The 26,903-nt window shown below is 46.8% G+C and overlaps 1 pseudogene; it reads right to left on the reverse strand.

Moving 5' to 3' along the window:
- Window positions 1-6,349: 6,349 nt before the first annotated feature.
- On the reverse strand, window positions 6,350-10,980 carry LOC125516637 (annotated as a pseudogene).
- Window positions 10,981-26,903: the final 15,923 nt, after the last annotated feature.

The raw sequence follows: 26,903 nt of genomic DNA on the forward strand, positions 1-26,903 counted from the left end.
GACTTGTGGGCCTACCAAGTTGACGGGGACGGAGGGCTTTGTCAACTTAGTCAATATGAACGATTCTAGCTCCTGTTACCGTACGATATTCATCCAATGGCCGTAGTGCTTCTTCAACCTCTGGTCTTCTTGCTCCAGCCGCCCAAACCAGCGCCGGTCGTGCTGCGTGCTCCTGCCTCCCGTGGCCGGCTGTCATGCCGCGGAGGCCTCACCGCCCCTACTACTCCCACCGCTGGCCAGGCCATCCCTCTACTCACCCACACCCCCTGTTATTCTGCGGCAACAGCAGCCTCACACCGCAGCCGAACCAGTGAACCCTCGTACTCCTCTTCACGTGGGCATCCACTGATGCGTCTTCCCCAGCTCCGAGTCATCCCCTTCCTAGTCCTCGCTGTCGTCCACCGCCCTGGTGCTCTTGGCGCGGCGTGGTCAACGTGGTCAACGACCGACTTCCATCGGAAGAGTACTGTACGTGGAGAGGCTGACAGCTAGGTGCACGGCAGCCGCAAGGAAGTGCCTCCTTATTACGCGGAAAATAATTATTCCTCCACCTGACAGCGGGGACCCACCGGATAGGCCACCAGTATTTTGCGAAAAAAATCGTTTCCCCCTAACTGCTGGAACCCACCGGACGGGCCACCGTATTTCGCAAAAAAAAACGTTCCCCCCGCTGTCTGCTCGGACCCACCAGAAGTGCCTCCTTATTACGCACAAAAAAAATGAATACTCCCCCGGCTAGCTAGGACCCACCTTGCTGGGAGACTGACTTGTGGGCCTACTAAGTTGACGGGGACGAAGGGCTTTGTCAACTTAGTCAATATGAACAATTCTAGCTCCAATGACCGTACGATGTCCATCCAACGGCCGTAGTGCTTCTTCAACCTCTGGTCTTCTTGCTCCAGCCGCCCAAAGCAGCGCCGGTCGTGCCGCATGGTCCTGCCACCCGTGGTCGGCTGTGCTGCCGCAGAGGCCTCACCGCCCCCTACTATTCCCGCTGCTAGCCAGGCCCTGCGGCGACGGCAGCCTCACACCACAGCCGAACTAGTGAACCCTCGTAGTCCTCTCCGCGCGGGCTTCCACTGCCACGTCGTCCCCTTCCTAGGTCTCGCCGTCGTCCACCGCCATGGTGCTCTTCGTGCGGCGTGGTCAACATGGTCAAGGAACGACTTCCATCGGAAGAGTACTGTACGTGGAGAGGCTGATAGCTGGGTCCACGGCCACAGCCCAGTTTTTTTGTGATTTGCCAAGTAAGTCGCTTTGTCAGGCCTGTTGGGCTGCAAATCTTTCAAGACGAGGAGAGCTTTCATTCGGCTGGCCGAGAAAATGGCCCATCAGTAATGAGCAATGGGTTGTACATTTTAAAAACACATCAAACCGACAATTAGTTTCAAATATCTTTTTTTCATTTCAAGATTTTAAATTACATTTATTTTTATGCGTGGAGAATTTGTTGGATTCTATATTGATATACATTTATTTTTAAAATCAGTTTGAATGTGAGTCGAAATTTCAGGATTAAAAACAGTTCGGACCGCACAGAAATATGCAAAATTTCGTATAATTTTTTAATCGTTGCCACAATATGGGCTGTAATGCTAACAAAAAGAATATGGGCTCCAAAAAAACCTTAATAATTAGCAAATGGGCTGTAAATTATTAGAAATAATGGCAGATGGGCTGTATGCTGTTTTCTACAGATTTAAGGCTTTCCTAAAAAAAGGTTGACGCACAAGCACTGACTGTTGGATGTCCATCCAACGGCCGTCGTGCTTCTTCAATCTCTGCTCTTCCTGCTCCAGCCACTCAAACAAGCGCCGGCGGGACTGCCTGCTCCCTCCTCCTCGCGGCCGGCTGTGCTGCCGCGCAGGCCTCACCGCCAAACCATACTCCCATCGCTGGCCTAGCCATCCCTCTACTCACCCACACCTGCTATTATTCTCCGGCGACGGCAGACGAACCAGTAAACCCTCGTACAGTCGTACTCCCTCCGCGTGGGAAACAACTGCCGAGTCTTCCCTGGCTCTGTGTCGTCCCCTTCCTAGGCCTCACCGTCGTCCACCGCCCTGGTGCTCTCGGCGCGGCGTGGTCAACATGGTCAAGGAACAACTTCCATCGGACGTGGACTGTATGTGGAGAGGCTGACAGCTGGGTCCACGGCCGCGGCAAGGAAGTGCCTCCTTATTACGCGAAAAATAATGATTCCTCCACCTGACAGCTGGGACCCACCGAACGGGCCACTGTATTTCGCAAAAAAAACGTTTTCCCCTGACTACTGGGACCCACCAGTTACATCTTCGTACACAAGGAAGTGCGTCCGGGCAAAAAAACGATTCGCCCCCTGACTGCTGGGACCCACCAGCTACATCTTCGCAGGCAAGGAAATGCCTGACAGTCGGGACCCACCTGGTCGAAGCGTACGTAGCGTTTTCATTCTGGTCGCAAACATGTACGTACATAGTGGCCGATGTAGAGGCGCGCACGTGTCGTAGTAGAGGCGCGCACGTAGCATGTACACGTACGTACAGCGGCCAGGGTGCAAGAAAGAAAATACGGCCACGTATGTGTACATACGGACGGGGTCTCGAATGCCTACTCGCGCATACGTACGGCGACGGCTCGTGTACATGGCTGGGTCGGAACGGAGAAACAGCATCGTCGTCATGTTCATGGGGAGGCAACGGAATGTGTCGTGTTCATGGGGAGGCAACGGAATGCGTCGTGTTCATCGGGAGGGCTTGGACGGAATAGACGATGGAAACGAGGCCTGGTGTACCGCAGAACGGAGGAAACGGCCTTGTGTTCGACCGGCCACGTTTGAAACAGGATCCTGTTCATCGGGAGGGGTCTGGCATACCACAAAACGGAGGAAACGGACCTCCTATGGTCGAAACGGGGGTCCTGTTGATCGGGAGGGGTGTGGCGTACCGCAAAACGGAGGAAACGGACCTGTGTTGGAGCGCTACGGTCGAAACGGGGGTCCTGTTCATCGGGAGGGGTGTGGCATACCGCAAAATGGGACTCCACGGGATACTGTTCATCTCCACCGTCGACCCCCTCCAGCCTCCACGAGCTACTGTTCATCCACCGTCGACCTCCTCCAGCCTCCACCTGCGACTGTTCATTCACGGGCTCTTGTTCATCCAGCCTCCACCGTGCGCTACTCCACCGGCTACTGTTCAACCACCCCTCCACCATCTACTGTTCATCCAGCCCTCCACACCACAGGGTCCTGTTCAACCACCCCTCCACGGGCACCCCTCCACCGTCTACTGTTCATCCAGCCCTCCACACCACGGGGTCCTGTTCAACCACCCCTCCACCGTCTACTGTTCATCCGGCCCTCCACACCACGGGGTCCTGTTCATCCACCCCTCCACGGGCACCCCTCCATCGTCTACTATTCATCCAGCCATCCACCACACCACAGGGTCCTGTTCATCCAGAGGCAATGCCATCGCTCACTCTTCATCCACCCCCCCCCCCACAACGCTCACTGTTCATCCCATCAATCGGCTTCAGTTAGCAGCAATAGTGAAAGAATTGCTCGATCGGGTTCAGTTAACAGTCATCGATCGATCGCTCGGGTTCAGTAACGCGTAGCCTGCAGTGCAATCGCTCGGGTTTAGTTAGAGCCCAGCGCCTCGCTCGGGTTCAGTTAGAGCCAACGCCTCGCACACACGCGCGTACGTATACGAGAGAAACGCGCATCACTCGGCCCCCGACCTCCCACCATAACCGGGAACTCCCCAAAATTTTCCTCCCCCTCGCTTCTACCACGGTTTTTTCCGTCATGGACAGCCTAAAGAATGTCATGCAGCTGCGTCTCCGGCCCGCCCAGGACGAAAAGCCCATTTTCTGTCATGATTTTTTGTCATAGAAGTAGGATCCCACCACATCTATGATGATACCGGGTTTTGTCACAATTGTCGTCATAGAAGTGTCATATGTATGACAGAAAAAAAATCCGTTCGGCCCAAAATGTCACGGATGTGTCTTTTTTTTGTAGTGAGATGCCCTGGTCCTTGAACCCATACAAAGATCAAACTCTTATCATGGTGATGGGTTCTGCGATGCACCATCTTTTGACCTCGGCATAGATGGTGATGCTCCAGCACCTGCTCCAGTAGCAAAAACAGCGGAAGCCGGTGTGATTTGCATTGATGAGTGTGAGTTGGACCCAGCAGCTGTGAATGAAGGGTGTGTTGCTGATGATGTTGGCAAGGTAATAGCTCAAGAGCTAGATGTTGGATCACCAGAGAATTGCCACACCCCGATATGCGCAGAACCAGAAGTTGGCACAAGCAGTTCTTCGGGACCACCTCTTGCATGAAGACAGAGGAGGGTAATAAGGCCCGTAGCATCTCAAAGGTCTCCATTCATTGATTAAAACAAGAAGAAGACGTTCAGCTCCAATGAGACAGTGAACAAGCTTTACGCTGCCCTCTTGTATTGGGCCAGGCATCACCCAGGAGTAAATGATGAAGCTACTAGGTAAACTAACTCCCCATAGCCTACATATATATCTTTTTCAGTTGCATAGGACCAGCCACTTAGTTGCACAGAAAGCATAGCATGTTGCATAGAGCAGGGCTTTTAGTTGCACACTGTTCTGTTTTCAATTTCATGCACATTTTTTTTGCTGCTGTGACCCTTCGAGCTAACTTGTCTTTTTATTTCTTTCAGAAAAAATCCAGCCCTGAGATAATCAGGTTTGGTGCTTTCTACATTTCTTTAAAGGAGTTAGTTAATTCAATGAAGCCGGTTCAATGGCTGTCAAAAATTGTTATTGAGACTGGAATCTTACACATCATGGATAACTTACCAGAAGGGTCAAAGAAGGTCATTATGCCACTGAGGTTTTCTGTAAGTTTTTCCAAAACCTTCTTTACCATCATCTTTGTTCTGTAGTACTTTTTTGTTCACCAATTGAGGGAGGCCTTTCATCTACTAAGGAGTTTGAGGCATGTTTTATAATCTCTGCAGATGAATTTACAGCAAGGGTTCCACAACGTGAATGAGATAAACAAGAAGTTTGATTACAAGAACCGTCTCGACAAGAAAGACTTGGTGAGTGTTGTGCCCACATGATCCATCTCTTTTAGTTGGCACCCACAGCATGTTCAGTTGCACATGACACATCTGTTAGTTGGCAAATACTTGTTGCAACCTGTTTTTAACTTGACTAAGTCTTTTACTGTTTTTCTTAGCTACAGTCTGTATCTGTGTCTAAAATCGTTCACGCTTGCAGGTCATGCTGTCAGTGCTCAAGTGCGCTGATGTAACCGATAAGGACGGAGGGAGGCATTATTGGGTCTTCAATGTCAACTTGAGGGACGGACGCTTCGAAGTTCTTGATTCAAACAGGAAGTTGGACAACATTGAGCGGATGAACACTGTCTCTACCATCGCGGGGGCAGTACACCAGCTATGGAGGAAGCATTACCCAAATTTCAGCATCGAGCACTTCTAGATTATTGACATTGACGTACCAAAGCAGCTCGGCAAGTAAGACATTAAGAATGGCATTCTTCTCAATTTCTTACCATCAATTTGTAGTTTTTACAATTTTTCTACTTGTGCAATCTTTAGTTTTTCAAGACACAGAACTAGTTTGCAATCTGTTTATCATTTTTATGAGTTTCTAATGGATTATCTAGCCAGTTGTAGAGTGGCACATAAGTAGTTGCACACTGGCACATAAGCAGTTGCACAGTGGCACATAAGCAGTTGCACAGTAGAACATAAGCAGTTGCACAGAGTGCATTATCTTTATTGGTTTTAATTTTATGTGACAAATTTTTCTTTTTTGCCTATCGCAGTAATGAGTGTGGGCTGTTCGCACTGCTTAACGCCACCGAGTGGAACGGTAGCCAACTGCCCAACTACGAACCCAAGGAAGTACTCAATATTAGGAAGAAGCTGGCATATGATTGGGTCACCAGCGTGCACAACACCGCCCCATGAATGAAGTTGCTGAGATACGACAAGGACTAGGTCAGTACTCTTTTTCTTTCTCTACTCCATGGACGAAGTGGCTGGTTTGCACAATTTTTAAGCAGATTTTGTAGTTGCACACTAGTAGTAATTCCGTTTGCAACTCAATATCATCACTTTTGTTGATACATTAGGAGCACTGGACATACAATTGTTCAACAACTAAATATTTAACTAGTTGCCAACAAAGGCACAAATAGCAACCTTTTTTACACAGTGCATGAACTAATTCAAGGAGCATAAATTAGATAAAGAGAAATCATAGATGCTGAACGTGTCCACTTGGTCCCAACATTGCTCAAAAAACATCATTCTTTTCCTTTTTTGTCCCAAAGTTACAAACGATGAAACAGAATCATAGTAGCCTGAGTGGACACACACCAGCAGTGTGCTCTGTAGATTGGCACTGGCTGCATTTGTTTTTCTTCTTTGGGTGTAGCTCCAGCGCCGATTTGTACAGTCGACTCTTTGCCCTACCCTTTGTAGTAGCCCTTGGAGGATCCTTGGGCACAAAATCATCAGAAGCTTGTGCAGGGGATGCAGCCTCCAACGGGGCAGTAGGACCATCACGATCACCTGTGTAATAATCATATAAAAAGTTTAGTATTTTTTTGTTGTGCAACCAGCACTGATGTTCTCTGCAACCACACAACCCATGTTGTGCAACTAACTGGTTGTTGTGTGCAAGTTAAGTTGAAAAAAACACCTGTAGTAGCACGGCCCATCATGGTACTTGGATTGTAATCGCCTATGGGAAGAACAGGAAAAACAAGTTAGATTTTTAGCTTGATCCTCAAACTAACACAGCGCACGCAACTAGGCATCATGTTCTGTGCAACTGGGCACTATGATATGTGCAACTAAAGTCACACACCCTAGTTTTGTTGGGAGTTGGGGAAGATATTTACTTGGGTGATGAGCCCCCTGAGTCCTGCCTGTAGGTCCATTGGGAGTAGCACGCAGGGCACTGCTAGTTGGGCCAGGCGGGGGAGGAGGTCTTTGAGGGTTGGCATCACCTATAGCCAGAACAGGACAAACAAGTTAGTTGTGTTATCTCTGGTGCTCGAACTAACACAGCGTGCGCAACTAGGTAGCCTGTTCTGTGCAACTGGGCACCATGATGTGTGCAACTGGAGTTACAGACCTAGTTTGATGGGGAGTTGGGGCAGATAATTACCTGGATGATGAGCCCCCTAAGTGCTGCCTGTAGGGCCATTGGGAGGAGCACGCGGGGGAGGTGGCGGAGGATGCCGTGTACAGCCAGGAGGTGGAGGAGGTCCTTGAGGGTTGGCATCACCTATATCCAGAACAGGAAAAACAAGTTAATTGTGTTATCTTGATTCTCAAACTAACACAGCGTGCGCAACTAGGCAGCCTGTTCTGTGCAACTGGGCACCATGATGTGTGCAACTGGGCACAATGATGTGTGAAACTGAAGTTACACACCTATTATATCAGGAGTTGGGGGAGGTAATTACCTGCATGATGAGATCCCTAAGTGCTGCCTGGAGGTGGAGGAGGTCCTCGAGGGTTGCCATCATCTGATGGCCCCGTGGCAGCAGTCGGTTTTTTCTTTTTCTTGTACTTGTTCAGGTGGCCGATCTCGGTACGTGCTACGCGCATATGCGTGTATACAATAGCTTGTGCTGGATCAGAACCACTCGCAAACTTTTCTAGTTTCCAAAAATCGTATATCATGTTCCTCTCCCTTATATGCTTCTTTGATTAAGGAGGCATTTCATCCGTTTCTCATAACCAGTCCCTGGCGCACTAGGTGCAGCAGTAGGTGTCCACCATCTTAGCAGGTACCTTTCCGGTATGACATCAACTCCAATATGGGTGAACACCTTGAGGTTGTGGCAACAGAGGATGTCGTCCTTGTCCATTTTACAGCACTCACACAAATAGGAACCCTCCTCCACCCTTGCCTGCACCAAGTAGTTTCGAGAACCATATTTGGCAACAAATTCCTAGTTCGGTCTGAGCTCAAATATATCAGCACCAACTTGGAATGCATTATAACATCCAATCAGCTCAAACTCTTTTCTGAACTTGCGGTAAAGGTCCCTAGTGTAGGTTTTGTAAGCTTCCTTCTCTATTGGAAAGTTGGAACACAGCTCAATCTCAAGGTGTTCTGTCCTGTAGTTATTGCAGCCTTCCTTGGCAAGGATGTGGTTCTGGATTTTTTCATATTGCTTGACGAAGTTCAGCATTGAGTTGTCTGGGTTCATATATCTTTTTAGGACGGCGTTGAACCCCTCACTACGATGTGTAGACTGTAGGAAGGGAAAGAACCTGTGTTTGAAGTAGCATGGCACCCAAGTTGACCTGTATTCATACAACTTCTCAAAGTGTGTGTGTGTCATAGCCTCGTACTTCATCATTAACCCAGCCCAATTCTGCTCAAACTCGTCTATAGTGAAGCTGAAGTCAACACACTTGTTGAAATCATCAGAGAGTCCTGGATTCTAGCACAGCAGCCAACCAACTTTTTCCTAAGCCTTTTTCATGATGTGCCATCGACAACAGCGGTGCACGGTGGTTGGAAAGATGCTCTGTATTGACTGCCTCATTGCACCATCCTGATCGGTGATGAAGTTGTCAGGAGGTTTGTCATCTATAGCCTCTAGGAATGCTCCAAAGACCCAATCAAAGCTCGATGCCAACTCCTGCCTCACAAACGTGCAACCCAGCATGAAAGATTGGCCATGTCGGTTTATTCCTATGAAGGGCGCGAACGGCATATTGTACATGTTGGTCATGTAGGTGGTGTCAAACGATATGCAATCGTGGTACGCCTCCGCATAAGCTTTTCGAGCTAAGCCATCCACCCAAAATATGTTGACAACTCTGTCCTCTTCATCATATTTCACCTTATAGAAGAAGTCTGGATCAGTTTTTTGTATATCCTTGAAGTGCGCAGGTGTCTCAATCAGATCACCCTCCTTCGTGTCATCTCTATGGAAACTTGTACACAGATTTGTTATTGCCTTTGGTCCGAATGGCACCATCATCTCAGATCCATAGAACTCTGCCATTACATGCATCATACGTCCTGCATAATACAAAAAGAAACAATGTACATTTTATTAGTCATAGGAATGCACATATCTAGCTGCACAATAATACGATATGAGTTGGCACAGAAGATAGTTGCAGGAAATTGACAACCAGCTGCCCCTTTTAAAAAACACTTTCATTTTGCACACAGGACATTATGTAGGCGCACAGTGAAGGTGATCTAGCTGCACAGGAACATTATGTAGTTGCACGGTCAAGGTAATCTAGTTGCACATTTAAGGCATTTTAGTTGCACACCAGTAACATAACAATTGCACACTGGACTGCCTAGAGGGAAGCTTAATTTTGTAAGGGATATAGAAACACGCCTGTAGTCAAGTTGCAGTTATACAAGATGCGCAAAAACTCCTTTTCATCAGGAGAGATGCCTTGGTGGGATCTCAAGTATTTGGACAATGAAGGTTTGTTCACCAGCGGATGATTGTGGTCACGAACAAAATATGTCACCTCCCATCGCCCATCCATTAGCTTCACCAACATTTTCGCTTTGCATTGAGTCTGCTTTATTGTCTCGCGTTTTCGTTTCTTCTTTTTCTTACTAGCACCAGCCTCCTCTTCAGCAAAGATTGGAGGTTCATCTTCCATTTCCTCATCAGTGTCAACATGTCTTGGATCTGGTATAGGGTCCAGGATAGGAGGAGCCTCAGCTCCACCATCATCAGCTTTTGGCTTCTTATACTTGTTGCAACAAAACTGTTGTTTTACCAATACTTGCTTGTCCGCCTAGAGGTGTTCATTTTGACAGAGAAACCCATCCGTAAGGCGTAGCTGTTGTAGTGATCCTTAACAATTTGAAGGGTGTCAAACCTCATGCCAACATAGGGTTCCATTGGCTGAGAACCAGCCTCATCTTCTCCTTCTTCTCCTTGCACAGCACCGTCAACAGCGCCAGCACCGAGCTCAGTCCTGGTTGGACCAGGAACATTTGCCGCAGTGCCCGTTTCATCAAGAGTATGACTCTCTGACTCCAAAGACACCACTACAGGGACACCACGGGTTGATGACTGCCCTGCCACATTGTCATGGCCCATAGGGTTAGGCCCACGACTTGTCTGTGTGTAGTAAACAGAGCGCCCTGCTGGGTTGTTGCTGATCCATATCACGAGAAAGCTCATTGAGATCAGGAGGCAACTCATTGAGATCAAGCAATTTTTTTCCTTTTTCAGGCTGCTGCCACACATGCACTGCATATACAAAACAAGGAAGTGATGTCAAGTTTTAATCATCAAAGAGTGTTTGAAACAACCTAAAAACCTAGTAAACTAGATTATACCCCGCGCGTTGCTGCGGGAATTCTTAGTCTATAAACATGATGATAGATAATTTGAACAACTCTTTGCATAGTGTATTTACGTACTTACGATATATATTTTTGCAATGGACACAATACTTGGTATAAATATAAATACTGCAAAATGTGAATTATGCGATCATTTCTTTACTAAATATAGGACATAAGCAATCATGTGTGACTCATATTTATATTAATGTATATCAACACGCTAAAGGGAGTTTCTGAAATGGGCACAATATGAACGGTCATATACAAATGCCTTTTTGAGATAGTTGTAGTAATTATTGTAGTAAATCAATCTTCGTATCTGCATGCTTGCGATCTACACAAAGAATGCTAACTATAAAAAAAGGATTGGCCATTATAGTTGCTTACAATACGTGCTAGTGAAGTGGTGGAGCTCTAGTATCAACAAAAAGAACAAATTCCGTTCTCTCTCATTTTTGCCAAAGTGAGTACCAATTTCTTTGTCTCAAAGCATTTGTCTGAAAAGAGCATGAGTACTTGTCATAAGAACTGAGGTCCAAAGTATCGCATTGAAGTCAGAATTTGTTTGCAACACAAAGTAACTATGCATGAAAACTTGGTCAACTACATTCCTCGGCGCCCATGATGCACCCAAGCAGTGCCTAATGCATCAGGTCCTTCTGTGTTGTCTTTCTAGGCAAGTTGATCCTTAGCTACAGTCAACAAATTCCCAGCATCAGATGAGTCAAGAGCACTCAAAACAGCTATACGTGAATAACCCAATACATGTTAAATATTTTTATAATTATAACTGGGCCATAATGAGAAATTTACCTTTAATCGTTGACACACCAATACCTAGCTGCTTGGTTCGGTGCACAAAATGGCCAACAATTTATTTGTACCAAGTAAAATAACAATATCAGAATAGCTTCGATTGAAATGGAAACATGATGATCTAGCTTAACGATGAATATACCTCTGATGTTGTATGTGTGACGAATCAGAGCGGCACTTGGTATAAATATAATATCCCCCGATGGATAACAGCGGCAGTCTAGTTGAAACAATTTAAGAAGAATCCACTCAGCTGATGCATCCACCAGATAAATCCACAGAAAGAAATGAATAGGAAGAAAAGAGAGTTGTGGATAAGATGCTCGTAGCTGTCACCATGTCACGGCAAACGCGTGTGTTGGAGCAGATTGACCTTGGCGTGGGATTCCCAGCGGCATGTAGGAGCAGATCGGCCTCGAACGCTAGGAGATGAGGCAATGATGAGCAGCCTCTCGTCCTCGCCATCTACCTCTGGCTCGGGCGGAGATATCCTCGCGGAGTTCTCCAACAGCGTGCAGGAGCGGATCAGCCTCAATCTTGGTGGAGATGAGGCGACAGTGAGCAGGGGCCCGTCCTCACCATCTGGTCGTCTACCTACCTACGGATCAGGAAAGAAGGCCTCACCATGGTGGGGGTAGGAGGGTACTGGAGTTCTCTAGCTCGCGCAATCCTCCTCCTCCAGCTCACACAGGGGTTGGATCAGGAGAAGAGGGGATGGGGGCAAGTGGGACGAAGGCCTCCTGCGTGACTTGTACAGGGGCTGGATAGAGAAGAGGGGATGGATCAGGGTATCATGAGGGAGGGTGGGAGGGGCGAGGCAGGAGGCGGCGGTGCTTTGCTTCGTGCAGGAACCAATGCGCATCTATTTATGATCGGTGGATGGAAGACGAAAAGGAACAATCGCGTACTGTATGGGAGATAAAACAGTCAAATGACACAGTTTGTTGTAAAAGAAAAGGAAAGGGTTGCCTTTAATTCGATGGAGAAGATGAATAGTACTCCAATGCGTATGTGAGAGAAGATGAATAGTAGAATCTAGAGATTAAATTAATGGTTGGGGCAGTTAATTGGCCAGGAATGGATTCGTACAACCCATGCGTTGTGGGGGAAGGTAGCGACTCTCCACCTTGTGGAGGCGGCAGCAAAGGAATGATTTGGCATGAACCTCAAACGAAAAACATTAGATGGGCTGACGTGGCTGCATGGCTAATGTGGATAGTTTGCATGTGGGGATAAATATGATAGTGGCGATGAATCTCTTAGGTATATAGGATAGGTAGTTGCACACCATTTTATGACAATCTTAGTTCAAAAAGCAACATCTCTAGAGCAGAATCTTTTATTTATAACAGGTATGCATTTTTTTTATTTGCACAGCCTTGTTATGTTAGTTGCACAGTTTGCAGTAAATAGTTGGCAAGAACATGACTTTTTTAGTACAGAGTTGTTGGAAATATGCCCTAGAGGCAATAATAAAAGCATTATTATTATATTTCCTTGTTCATGATAATTGTCTTTATTCATGCTATAATTGTGTTATCCGGAAATCGTAATACATGTGTGAATAATAGACACCAACATGTCCCTAGTAAGCCTCTAGTTGACTAGCTCGTTGATCAACAGATAGTCATGGTTTCCTGACTATGGACATTGGATGTCATTGATAACGAGATCACATCATTAGGAGAATGATGTGATAGACAAGACCCAATCCTAAACATAGCACAAGATCGTATAGTTCGTTTGCTAGAGTTTTCCAATGTCAAGTATCTTTTCCTTAGACCATGAGATCGTGTAACTCCCGGATACCGTAGGAGTGCTTTGGGTGTACCAAACGTCACAACGTAACTGGGTGACTATAAAGGTATACTACGGGTATCTCCGGAAGTGTCTGTTGGGTTGACACGGATCAAGACTGGGATTTGTCACTCCGTATGACGGAGAGGTATCACTGGGCCCACTCGGTAATGCATCATCATTATGAGCTCAAAGTGACCAAGTGTCTGGTCACGGGATCATGCATTACGGTATGATTCAAGTGACTTGCCGATAACGAGATTGAACGAGGTATTGGGATACCGACGATCGAATCTCGGGCAAGTAACATACCGATTGACGAAGGGAATTGTATACGGGGTTGCTTGAATCCTCGACATCGTGGTTCATCCGATGAGATCATCGAGGAGCATGTGGGAGCCAACATGCGTATCCAGATCCCGTTGTTGGTTATTGACCGGAGAGCATCTCGATCATGTCTACATGTCTCCCGAACCCGTAGGGTCTACACACTTAAGGTTCGGTGACGCTAGGGTTGTAGGGATATGTATATGCAGTAACCCGAATGTTGTTCGGAGTCCCGGATGAGATCCCGGACGTCACGAGGAGTTCAGGAATGATCCGGAGGTAAAGAATTATATATAGGGAGTGCTATTTCGGCCGTCGGGACAAGTTTCGGGGTCACCGGTATTGTACCGGGACCACCGGAAGGGTCCCGGGGGCCCACCGGGTGGGGCCACCTGCCCCGGGGGGCCACAAGGGCTGTAGGGGTGTGCGCCTTGGCATATATGGGCCAAGGGCACCAGCCCCAAGAAGCCCATGCGCCAAGAGATAAGGAAAGGAAGAGTCCTAAAGGGGGAAGGCACCTCCTAGGTGCCTTGGGGAGGATGGACTCCTCCCTTGGCCGCCGCCCCCCTAGGAGATTGCATCTCCTAGGGCCGGTGCCCCCCCCCTAGGCTCCCTATATATAGTGGGGGAAGGAGGGCCTCTCACCCCACGCCTTTGGTGCCTCCCTCTCCCTCTCCAACACCTCCTCCTCCTCCATAGAGCTTGGCGAAGCCCTGCCGGAGTACCGCAGCTCCACCACCACCACGCCGTCGTGCTGCTGCTGGAGCCATCTTCCTCAACCTCTCCTTCCCCTTGCTGGATCAAGAAGGAGGAGACGTTACGCTGACCGTACGTGTGTTGAACGTGGAGGTGCCGTCCGTTCGGCGCTAGGATCTCCGGTGATTTGGATCACGTCGAGTACGCCTTCCTCATCCCCGTTCTTTGAACGCTTCCGCGCGTGATCTACAAAGGTATGTAGATGCAATCCGATCACTCATTGCTAGATGAACTCCTAGATGGATCTTGGTGAAACCGTAGAAAATTTTTGTTTTCTGCAACGTTCCCCAACAGTGGCATCATGAGCTAGGTCTATGCGTAGTTCTTTTGCACGAGTAGAACACAATTTGTTGTGGGCGTAGATGTTGTCAACTTTCTTGCCGCTACTAGTCTTATCTTGCTTCAGCGGTATTGTGGGATGAAGCGGCCCGGACCAACCTTACACGTACGCTTACGTGAGACCGGTTCCACCGACTAACATGCACAAGTTGCATAAGGTGGCTGGCGGGTGTCTGTCTCTCCCACTTTAGTTGGAGCGGATTCGATGAAAAGGGTCCTTATGAAGGGTAAATAGAAGTTGACAAATCACATTGTGGCTTTAACGTAGGTAAGAAAACGTTCTTGCTAGAGCCCTTTTTCAGCCACGTAAAACTTGCAACAACAATTAGAGGACGTCTAACTTGTTTTTGCAGCAAGTGCTTTGTGATATGATATGGCCAAAGTTGTGATGAATGATGAATGAAATATATGTGATGTATGAGATGTTCATGCTATTGTAATAGGAATCACGACTTGCATGTTGATGAGTATGACAACAGGCAGGAGCCATAGGAGTTGTCTTTATTTTTGTATGACCTGCGTGTCATTGAGAAACGCCATGTAAATTACTTTACTTTATTGCTAAACGCGTTAGCCATAGTAGTAGAAGTAATAGTTGGCGAGCAACTTCATGGAGACACGATGATGGAGATCATGGTGTCATGCCGGTGACAAGATGATCATGGAGCCCCAAGATGGAGATCAAAGGAGCTATGTGATATTGGCCATATCATGTCACTGTTATTATTTGATTGCATGTGATGTTTATCATGTTTTGTACATCTTGTTTGCTTAGAACGACGGTAGTAAATAAGATGATCCCTCATAATAATTTCAAGAAAGTGTTCCCCCTAACTGTGCACCGTTGCGACAGTTCGTTGTTTCGAAGCACCACGTGATGATCGGGTGTGATAGATTCCAACGTTCACATACAACGGGTGTAAGACAGATTTACACATGCAAACACTTAGGTTGACTTGACGAGCCTAGCATGTACAGACATGGCCTCGGAACACAGAAGACCGAAAGGTCGAGCATGAGTCGTATAGAAGATACGATCAACATGAAGATGTTCACCGATGTTGACTAGTCCGTCTCACGTGATGATCGGACACGGCCTAGTTAACTCGGATCATGTTATACTTAGATTACAGGAGGGATGTCTATCTGAGTGGGAGTTCATTGAATAATTTGATTAGATGAACTTAATTATCATGAACTTAGTCTAAAAAATTTACAATATGTCTTGTAGATCAAATGGCCAACGTAGTCCTCAACTTCAATGCATTCCTAGAGAAAACCAAGCTAAAAGACGATGGCAGCAACTACACGGACTAGGTCCGAAACCTGAGGATCATGCTCATAGCTGCCAAGAAAGATTATGTCCTACAAGCACCGTTGGGTGACGCACCTGTTCTCCCTGCAGAACAAGACGTTATGAACGCTTGGCAGGCACGTACCGATGACTACTCCCTCGTTCAGTGCGGCATGCTTTACAGCTTAGAGCCGGGGCTCCAAAAGCGTTTTGAGAGACACGGAGCATATGAGATGTTCGAAGAGCTGAAAATGGTTTTCCAAGCTCATGCCCGGGTTGAGAGATATGAAGTCTCCGACAAATTCTTCAGCTGTAAGATGGAGGAAAACAGTTCTGTCAGTGAGCACATACTCACTATGTCTGGGTTGCATAACCGCTTGACTCAGCTGGGAGTTAATCTCCCGGATGACGCGGTCATTGACAGAATCCTTCAGTCGCTTCCACCGAGCTACAAGAGCTTTGTGATGAACTTCAATATGCAGGGGATGGAAAAGACCATTCCTGAAGTATTTGCAATGCTGAAATCAGCAGAGGTAGAAGTCAAAAAGGAACATCAAGTGTTGATGGTGAATAAAACCACTAAGTTCAAGAAGGGCAAGGGTAAGAAAGACTTCAAGAAGGATGGCAAGGGAGTTGCCGCGCCCGGCAAACAAGCTGCCGGGAAGAAGCCAAAGAATGGACCCAAGCCCGAGACTGAGTGCTTTTATTGCAAGGAAAGTGGTCACTGGAAGCGGAACTGCCCCAAATACTTAGCAGACAAGAAGGCCGGCAAAACGAAAGGTATATGTGATATACATGTAATTGATGTGTACCTTACCAGTACTCGTAGTAGCTCCTGGGTATTTGATACCGGTGCAGTTGCTCACATTTGTAACTCAAAGCAGGAGCTGCGGAATAAGCGGAGACTGGCGAAGGACGAGGTGACGATGCGCGTCGGGAATGGTTCCAAGGTCGATGTGATCGCCGTCGGCACGCTACCTCTACATTTACCTACGGGATTAGTTTTGAACCTCAATAATTGTTATTTAGTGCCAAGTTTGAGCATGAACATTGTATCAGGATCTCGTTTAATACGAGATGGCTACTCATTTAAATCCGAGAATAATGGTTGTTCTATTTATATGAGAGATATGTTTTATGGTCATGCTCCGATGGTGAATGGTTTATTCTTAATGAATCTCGAGCGTAATGCTACACATATTCATAGTGTGAATACCAAAAGATGTAAGATTGATAATGATAGTCCCACCTACTTGTGGCACTGCCGCCTTGGTCACATAGGTGTCAAACGCATGAAGAAGCTCCATGCAGATGGACTTTTAGAGTCTCTTGATTACGAATCATTTGACACGTGCGAACCATGCCTCATGGGTAAAATGACCAAGACTCCGTTCTCAGGAACAATGGAGCGAGCAACCAACTTATTGGAAATCATACATACTGATGTGTGCGGTCCAATGAGCGTTGAGGCTCGCGGTGGCTATCGTTATGTTCTCACCCTCACTGATGACTTGAGTAGATATGGGTATGTCTACTTAATGAAACACAAGTCTGAGACCTTTGAAAAGTTCAAGGAATTTCAGAGTGAGGTTGAGAATCAACGTGACAGGAAAATCAAGTTCCTGCGATCAGATCGTGGAGGAGAATACTTGAGTCACGAGTTTGGCACACACTTAAGAAAATGTGGAATAGTTTCACAACTCACGCCGCCTGGAACACCTCAGCGTAATGGTGTGTCCGAACGTCGTAATCGCACTCTATTAGATATGGTGCGATCTATGATGTCTCTTACCGATTTACCGCTATCTTTTTGGGGCTATGCTTTAGAGACTGCCGCATTCACTTTAAATAGGGCTCCGTCGAAATCCGTTGAGACGACACCGTATGAATTATGGTTTGGGAAGAAACCTAAGCTGTCGTTTCTAAAAGTTTGGGGATGCGATGCTTATGTCAAGAAACTTCAACCTGAAAAGCTCGAACCCAAGTCGGAAAAATGCGTCTTCATAGGATACCCTAAAGAAACTATTGGGTATACCTTCTACCTCAGATCCGAAGGCAAGATCTTTGTTGCCAAGAATGGATCCTTTCTAGAGAAGGAGTTTCTCTTGAAAGAAGTAAGTGGGAGGAAAGTAGAACTTGATGAAGTATTACCTCTTGAACCGGAAAATGGCGCAACTCAAGAAAATGTTCCTGAGGTGCCTGCACCGACTAGAGAGGAAGTTAATGATGATGATCAAGATACTTCTGATCAAGCTCCTACTGAAATTCGAAGGTCCACAAGGACACGTTCCGCACCAGATTGGTACGGCAACCCTGTCTTGGAAATCATGTTGTTAGACAACGCTGAACCTTCGAACTATGAAGAAGCGATGGCGGGCCCGGATTCCGACAAATGGCTGGAAGCCATGAAATCCGAGATAGGATCCATGTATGAAAATGAAGTATGGACTTTGACTGACTTGCCCGTAGAGCGGCGAGCCATAGAAAATAAATGGATCTTTAAGAAGAAGACAAACGCGGATGGTAATGTGACCATCTATAAAGCTCGGCTTGTCGCTAAGGGTTATCGACAAGTTCAAGGGGTTGACTACGATGATCTTGCATGTGGGGATAAATATGATAGTGGGGATGAATCTCTTAGGTATATAGGATAGGTAGTTGCACACCATTTTATGACAATCTTAGTTCAAAAAGCAACATCTCTAGAGCAGAATCTTTTATTTATAACAGGTATGCATTTTTTTTGTTTGCACAGCCTTGTTATGTTAGTTGCACAGTTTGCAGTAAATAGTTGGCAAGAACATGACTTTTTTAGTACAGAGTTGTTGGAAATATTCCCTAGAGGCAATAATAAAAGCATTATTATTATATTTCCTTGTTCATGATAATTGTCTTTATTCATGCTATAATTGTGTTATCTGGAAATCGTAATACATGTGTGAATAATAGACACCAACATGTCCCTAGTAAGCCTCTAGTTGACTAGCTCGTTGATCAACAGATAGTCATGGTTTCCTGACTATGGACATTGGATGTCATTGATAACGAGATCACATTATTAGGAGAATGATGTGATGGACAAGACCCAATCCTAAACATAGCACAAGAGCGTATAGTTCGTTTGCTAGAGTTTTCCAATGTCAAGTATCTTTTCCTTAGACCATGAGATCGTGTAACTCCCGGATACCGTAGGAGTGCTTTGGGTGTACCAAACGTCACAACATAACTGGGTGACTATAAAGGTATACTACAGGTATCTCCGGAAGTGTCTGTTGGGTTGACACGGATCAAGACTGGGATTTGTCACTCCGTATGACGGAGAGGTATCACTGGGCCCACTTGGTAATGCATCATCATTATGAGCTCAAAGTGACCAAGTGTCTGGTCATAGGATCATGCATTACGGTATGAGTAAAGTGACTTTCCGGTAACGAGATTGAACGAGGTATTGGGATACCGACGACCGAATCTCGGGCAAGTAACATACCGATTGACGAAGGGAATTGTATACGGGGTTGCTTGAATCCTCGACATCGTGGTTCATCCGATGAGATCATCGAGGAGCATGTGGGAGCCAACATGGGTATCCAGATCCCGCTGTTGGTTATTGACCGGAGAGCATCTCGATCATGTCTACATGTCTCCCGAACCCGTAGGGTCTACACACTTAAGGTTCGGTGACGCTAGGGTTGTAGGGATATGTATATGCAGTAACCCAAATGTTGTTCGGAGTCCCGGATGAGATCCCGGACGTCATGAGGAGTTCCAGAATGGTCCGGAGGTAAAGAATTATATATAGGAAGTGCTATTTCGGCCGTCGGGACAAGTTTCGAGGTCACCGGTATTGTACCGGGACCACCGGAAGGGTCCCGGGGGCCCACCGGGTGGGGCCACCTGCCCCGGGGGGCACATGGGCTGTAGGGGTGTGCGCCTTGGCCTATATGGGCCAAGGGAACCAGCCCCAAGAGGCCCATGCGCCAAGAGATAAGGAAAGGAAGAGTCCTAAAGGGGGAAGGCACCTCCTAGGTGCCTTGGGGAGGATGGACTCCTCCCTTGGCCGCCGCCCCCCTAGGAGATTGCATCTCCTAGGGCCGGCGCCCCCCCCCTAGGCTCCCTATATATAGTGGGGGAAGGAGGGCCTCTCACCCCACGCCTTTGGTGCTTCCCTCTCCCTCTCCAACACCTCCTCCTCCTCCATAGAGCTTGGCGAAGCCCTGCCGGAGTACTGCAGCTCCACCACCACCACGCCGTCGTGCTGCTGCTGGAGCCATCTTCCTCAACCTCTCCTTCCCCTTGCTGGATCAAGAAGGAGGAGACGGTACGCTGACCGTACGTGTGTTGAACGCGGAGGTGCCGTCCGTTCGGCGCTAGGATCTCCGATGATTTGGATCACGTCAAGTACGCCTTCCTCATCCCCGTTCTTTGAACGCTTCCGCGCGTGATCTACAAAGGTATGTAGATGCAATCCGATCACTCATTGCTAGATGAACTCCTAGATGGATCTTGGTGAAACCGTAGAAAATTTTTGTTTTCTGCAACGTTCCCCAACAAGAGTTTCTCTAACTTTTCCCTCTGTTTGTTCCAATGATCTGCAAGTTTTCTGTTGGCAAGCAGCTGATCTAGATTTTTCTACACATAATTTGGACATAATTTGATGCCACAATTGAGACGGTGAAATCCAGGTGAAAGAAGAAAGAAGAATTGGATGACAGATTATAGATATATGTTTTTCATCGCTGTTTCTGTTTCTACTTCTAGTATATTGAACATATTTTTACACTATAGCTTTGTAGTAGGTTTGGCACCAGAATATATGTGTGGGACAAGATTATATGCGTGACTACTTTAATATTTGTTTTGTGGTTTCGTTTGCTATGTACAAAAGTTTCTTGTGTTTTTGTTGTCGTACTACAAATTTTTGGTTTTGGCTAGAATAGATGTCTCAGTTGGTCAGGATGCATTTTTCAGTTGGCCAGCATGCATGTTCAGTTGGCTATAATGGATGTTCTATTTGGCGAGGTTGCATATTCAGTTGGCCAGCATGCATGTTCAGTTGGCTAGGATACATGTTTTTATTGCACATATACTTCAGGTTTTCTATAGTGTTCACTCAAAATACATGTTCAGGATACATGTTCAGTTTTGCCTAGCATGCATGCTGAGTTGACAGAATACATGTTCAGTTGGTTGGGATGCATGTTCAGTTGCACACTTATGCATTTTCCGTTGGCTACAATGCATGTTTAGGTTTTTGGCTAGAACCATGTTTCAGTTGGCCACTGAACTTGCTTTAGTTGGCTTCTTTAACACATCTAGGTGACGAAAACTTGGTTGGCATGCATTTTAGAAAATGTTCAGTAAAGTTGGTCTCAAACCATGTTTGGTGTGCAACTAAACCTAATGACTTGTGTTTAGTTGCACAAACTAGGAAACCATAGGCCTCTATCCATGATTAGTTGCACAGCAATTCGTGGTACTTCTTTTCAGTTGCAGATATGACACTCATGGGGGGGAGGGTGGTGTTATTGGAGGGGTTATTTGCCAGGTCCACCTCTTTTTGAAGGAGCTTCTCCATGGATTTCTGCTAGATCCATGGAGGAAGGGGGGAAGCAGCTTCTCTAGGGGGTTGACATATGCAGTAGAAGAAGGGGGGAGTGAAGAGAGGCAGAGGGAGGGAAATTACCCGCCCTGATGTTGCTGCCTGGTATGGATCTGACCACCCTGCCCTTAGATCTTTTCTGAAGCAAGTTCTTTTTCTACTTTGGGGCTGCAATGGCTGCTATGTAGGGGAAGGAAGAAGGGTCTTGGATCCCTTCTTTCGTGGAGAGGAAGAAGGAACCATGGTGGCGTGGGGGCGAGCGGGCGTGGGAGGGCTGGGTAGGTACAGCTGGCCACGTGGGGGAGGACTTTTCTTCTCGTTCTGTTTGCGCGTATCGCGAGCAGCCGCTCGATCGCACGGGTTGGTGCTCAGTTTCCTTTTCTGAAGCGCGGGACCGCGGGGGGACAGGTATTTACTTTTTCAGGCCGACCGCTCCATCGCACTAGTGGGCAGCCAGCCGCCCACTAGACGCGTCCAAAAAAAATGTTCATGTCTACTTTATAGAAAGCGTAGGCAGGAGTTACATTAAACTTGGGTTTGCTTAGAGGGTTTGGTGGTCTCCGAGTCAAGCACATGTAACCGGGACGTGAGAAGCAGCTGATTGATTATTCCAAACTATAGCCGACTTCGGAGTCGACTCCGTTTCTGATCACAACTATTCCCTCTGTTCCAAATTATTTGTCGCAGGTATAGATATATCTAGATGTATTTTAGTTCTAGATACATCCATTTCTCCGACGAGTAATTTGGAACGGAGGGAATAGCACCCAAGCAGTCTTACTCTACAAATACATCCTCCCCCATCGACTAGCAAGCAAGATTAGATGATGTTCAAAAAAAGCAAGCGATTACATCACATTCCAAAACACCAATTTCATATCTCCCATAGCTGCAACTAAAAATCGCATCTATGGACGACTCAAGGATGTATAAGCGGCAGAAGCGCAAGGAGAAGCACATCTACCTGGTGCTGGACAACTGGGACAAGGGCTTCACCATCCGCAAGATCGACGCCGACAGCCCCGAGGATCACAGCCGCAGCCTCCTCGACGAACCCCCCCGCCCTCCGTCTGCTCTCTCCCAATCCTATCCACAGCATGGCTTTCACCGCCTTGGGCAACAGCCACATCCTCGCAGCCAGCAACAAACACCCCGCCACCCTCGTCTACGACACCGACACCGCCGGGCTGATCACCGGCCCTCCCGTCCCGGACGAGCTCCAAGACGCCTACACAATCTTCTTGCCCGCCGCCGACGATGACACGCTGTATGCATTTGCGTACTTTTTGACAGAGCCTCAAGCCGTCGAGGTGCTGTCCCTGTCCTCCACCACCGAGGATCTGCACTCCTCGGTGCCAACCATGGACTGGTCATGGATCTGGAGAAGCACCGCGCCCTTGCCGTTCACCCAGCACGAGAGGATCTGCTCCTATGCCGCGCACCCGGACGGGCGCACCATCTTCTTGTCTGCCTGCACCATGTTCGGCTGCGTTCGTCAATCCGCCCGTACCTTGTCCTTCGACACCGGCCGCTCCGAGTGGACGCCCCACGGGCACTGGGTGCTGCCTTTCATGGACAGAGGCCACTTCGACAGCTACCTGGACGCGTGGGTTGGGCTCCACGAGGATGGCTACACCGGCGCCTGCCCTACCTTCCACCCAATCCCCTTCATTCCCCAATTCCCCTCCAGCCCCAATCCTCTTTGTACAAAAAAACTTATTTGGTTGACAAGGTTTGCAATATAGAGATGACATGGTGCAAAACAGTTAAAAATCCAATCTTTACAAGTTATCAAACACCATAGTAAGAGAAACTTGCTACAGAACATTTTGTTTGTAGGCATCTGGCTATCAAATTGAAATTAGAGCAAAATGCGAGTATTACATAATTATCATGAATCAAACATAAGATAACTATCGTTGATAACACGCTACTGACAAAAATAAAATGTCCTCTAAACCACCAGAACACAGCAAAAAAGGCCCTCCCATCATCGCTTAGCAACCACGGCGCACCTAAAACAGATGAAACAAAAACCATGAAACCGTGAATAAACCATATATATTAAGAAAAGCAAACGTGTAAAAAACGTGAATTAAACCTTGTCAACCACGACACATCCATGTAAATCGTGTAAAACAGAAGCATGATACAACATTGCATTTTTCCATGCTATTAAGTATATGGCGAACAGAGCATCGAGCAATAGCTACTGTTTCGACGACGGAACCAAGAACAGCATCAAGTCATAATAAAAAATATTAGTTGAGTCCAAGAATAGCATCAGGTCAAGAACTTCAAATACCTACAGTAAACATTTGACTAGAAAACTGTATGAAAGAAAACTATATGGAAAATTCAGGAAGCTGGCAAGTTCAGTACAGTGCTAAACTAGCATGTATTAAGTATACTACATGTTCCTGTGACCCTGTGCCCAAAAGTCCATCCATACAGCTCATAACATCTTTAAATTTAAACCGTTCATGCACCTCACATCATTTTAACAAGAAAACAAGTCCTGGTCAAATCAGGATGGATGGGTTAATCAGGATGGATGGCTAAATGTCCGCCATTTGCACTGCAAAAATTCAAGATCATAGCAAGAGGTTAGTATTAATGCTGCCTTTCTCAGGTGAATGGCAAAAAGAATCGGTCGAGTATTTGCCTCGAAGATAGGAGAGGGCTACTTACCAAATCTTAGTTGAGGATGTAACCTGAAAAAATAAACTAACAAGGGGGACTCCACAAAAATAATCACTATGACCTTTATAAACCAGAGAACACATACAGCCACAATATGAAGGAGCATCACTCAATAGCAGCAAGAGAATCATATGAGAACTACAATCTTATTGTCAAACAGTTGACATTTCCATAGTAGTATTGCATCTTCATGTCTTCTCCAACAAAAGCAGTACAGACCAACTTGGAATAGGATACAGAACAACAAGAAACAAATTATGTAAGATCTTATCTGTTAATTGATTAAGATTCAGGCAAAGGAAAACTCGGAACAGGCAGGTCGGATGATACATAATCATTCAGACTAGAAACAAACATCCACCTAATCAATCGAGTGACTGATGACGACTTGTACAATACAAGGTATAAAGAATATTTATAAGCACGATTCATCCAGACAAACATGTGCAACTGAACGCGCATCTGACCCTAGTTATAAACAGAAACAAATGCAAATAAAAATGAATATACACCAAACTTGAGATAATATATATTTTCTAAGCTTGGCAGAATATTGCCTATACAATATCTACAGAGAGACAATCACTTGCCCGGTCTGTTTGGAGTGTAACCTGTATTGGCTTAAGCTGGGTAATGAATGACTGCTCACATGATAGCCTGCAAATAGAGACAAATTAGCAAAGCGACACTCAAACAAGGAAAAAACAATTGAACAAAAGAAAATAGTACTACATTGCTAACAGTTTACTAAACAGTAATCGGCAAACATCTGTACATTTGTTAGGTAGGACATTGGTAGGTAAGACTTAAGAGCGACATAATTCAGTTGCATATGCCACTTCTGATTTATCCAAGAACACAAATTCCAGCACAAATCTTGCAGTAGGATAACATGGTCAGAGCACACACCATCATCTAACCACAGAGCACCGTCGGAGCCAAGTCTGAAGCTACTGCCATTTTCAGAGTAACACCAAGCTGCTGCCATATGAAAGCAGACATGGCAGAGATCAATTCAGTCACCAAGTAAAAAATCAACAACACGTACTACTACCACTACTTGCAGATAGGTAGGCAGAGTCAACAGTGCAGATACAGAAACCAACAACACGTGATCAGTCTAGGAGGAGGTGAACTTGTTGACGGCCCTGGTGCCCTCGGAGACGGCATGGTTGGCGAGCTCGCAGGGGAAGACGAGGCGGCAGCCACGGACGGGCGGATGGAAGAAACCTAGACGACGAGGGGAAAGAGGGGGAGACGAGGCGAGGGCTTACCACCGGGGAGAAGCCCAGTATGGCGGATGAGGTACATCGGCGTCGAGGAGTTGGTCGGCGACGCATTGAGGAGGAGTCGGGCGGCGACACTGTGAGCGGGCGGCGGCGCGGTGTCGTTTCCTCCGCAAATCCGCGCGTCCCCCCTCGAGGACTATGAACCGCGTGGAAAGGAGGGTATGGGAGGGGATCAGAGGGGATTGGGCCGCCGGAACCCCGTGTACCAAATGGGCCCTCGAGGTTTCGCAGGGTTTCTGGGCCAAGCGAGGAAATTTCCTTCAAAACCCCCTGGATCCTCTCCTACCAAATGAGGCCTGTCACACCTGTTGGATACTTATTGCATGGCTTCAGGTCAGAAAGTTAATAAGGAGAAGTCATCAATTTTCTTTGGTAAGAAGACCCTAGAGATTGTCAAAACAGCCATCAAGGGGCATCTTCAGGTCCCAAATGAGTCCTTGAGTGACCGGTATTTGGGGATGCCGACTGATGTAGGGCATTCTAAAAAAGGCACGTTCAAGTATTTGAGTGATCGTGTATGGGACAAGGTGAAGGGATGGATGAGCAAGTGTCTTTCATCGGGAGGCAAAGAGGTACTGATTAAATCTGTGGCACAAGCTATCCCGGTATTTTCAATGTCTTGTTTCAAACTCCCTAGAGGTTTATGCGATCATATCAAGTCTATCATCCGCAAATTCTGGTGGGGATGTAAGCAAGGTGAAAGGAAGCCGGCTTGGGTCTCATGGAAAGTTATGACACGGCCAAAGTATTTGGGGGGTCTCGGTTTCAGGGACTTGGAGTTGTTTAACCTTGCTTTGTTAGCAAGGCAGGCGTGGAGACTTTTACAAGAACCTTCATCTCTTAGTGCAAGGATTCTCAAGGCGTCATATTTCCCCAACGGCTCCATTCTAACAGCTGAACTTGGTTCTTGACCTTCCTAAGTTTGGAGAGCAATTCTTGATGGAAGGGACATGCTCAAACAGGGAATTATACGAAGAATGGGTAATGGCAGGACGACTAACATTTGGGAAGACAATTGGATTCCCAAAGATATGGTGCCTAGACTGATCACATCACTTATCCCAGATCCACCTGTGCGGGTTTCAGACTTATTACAGCCGGCCAATGCCTCGTGGGATGGGCAACTAATTCGCTCCATTTTTCTACCAATTGATGCGGAAGCCATTCTCAGGATCCCAGTTTGTACTCGTAATGTTGAGGATTTCTGGGCGTGGGCTCCAGACAAGAAGGGAAGATTTTCTGTCAGTTCAGCTTATAAGTTCATGGTGAAGACGAAACTCCAACGAGAAAGCTGGCTAGAGGGAAGAGGAGGAACTTCGAATGATGAGGCAGAACGTTCGGGATGGTCCTCGCTTTGGAATTTAACTATTCCTTCAAAGGTCAAAGTTTTCATGTGGAGATTGGCGAGACATTCACTCCCAACTACTGATCTGCTTCATAATCGGAACATGTCAGTCTGGGATGCGTGTCCTCTTTGCAGCTGTCAAGATTCATGGAGGCACGCGCTTATCTCTTGTACGATGTCTTGCAGTGTTTGGGCCCTCTCGGATGATCAGCTGGTCTCGGCCATGACAATGAATGAGGAACCAAATGCCAAGCACTGGATGTTTGAGCTTTATGAATCCA

Source organism: Triticum urartu, chromosome 6 (assembly GCF_003073215.2).
Source record: "Triticum urartu cultivar G1812 chromosome 6, Tu2.1, whole genome shotgun sequence".
In the NCBI taxonomy this organism is placed as follows: Eukaryota; Viridiplantae; Streptophyta; class Magnoliopsida; order Poales; family Poaceae; genus Triticum; species Triticum urartu.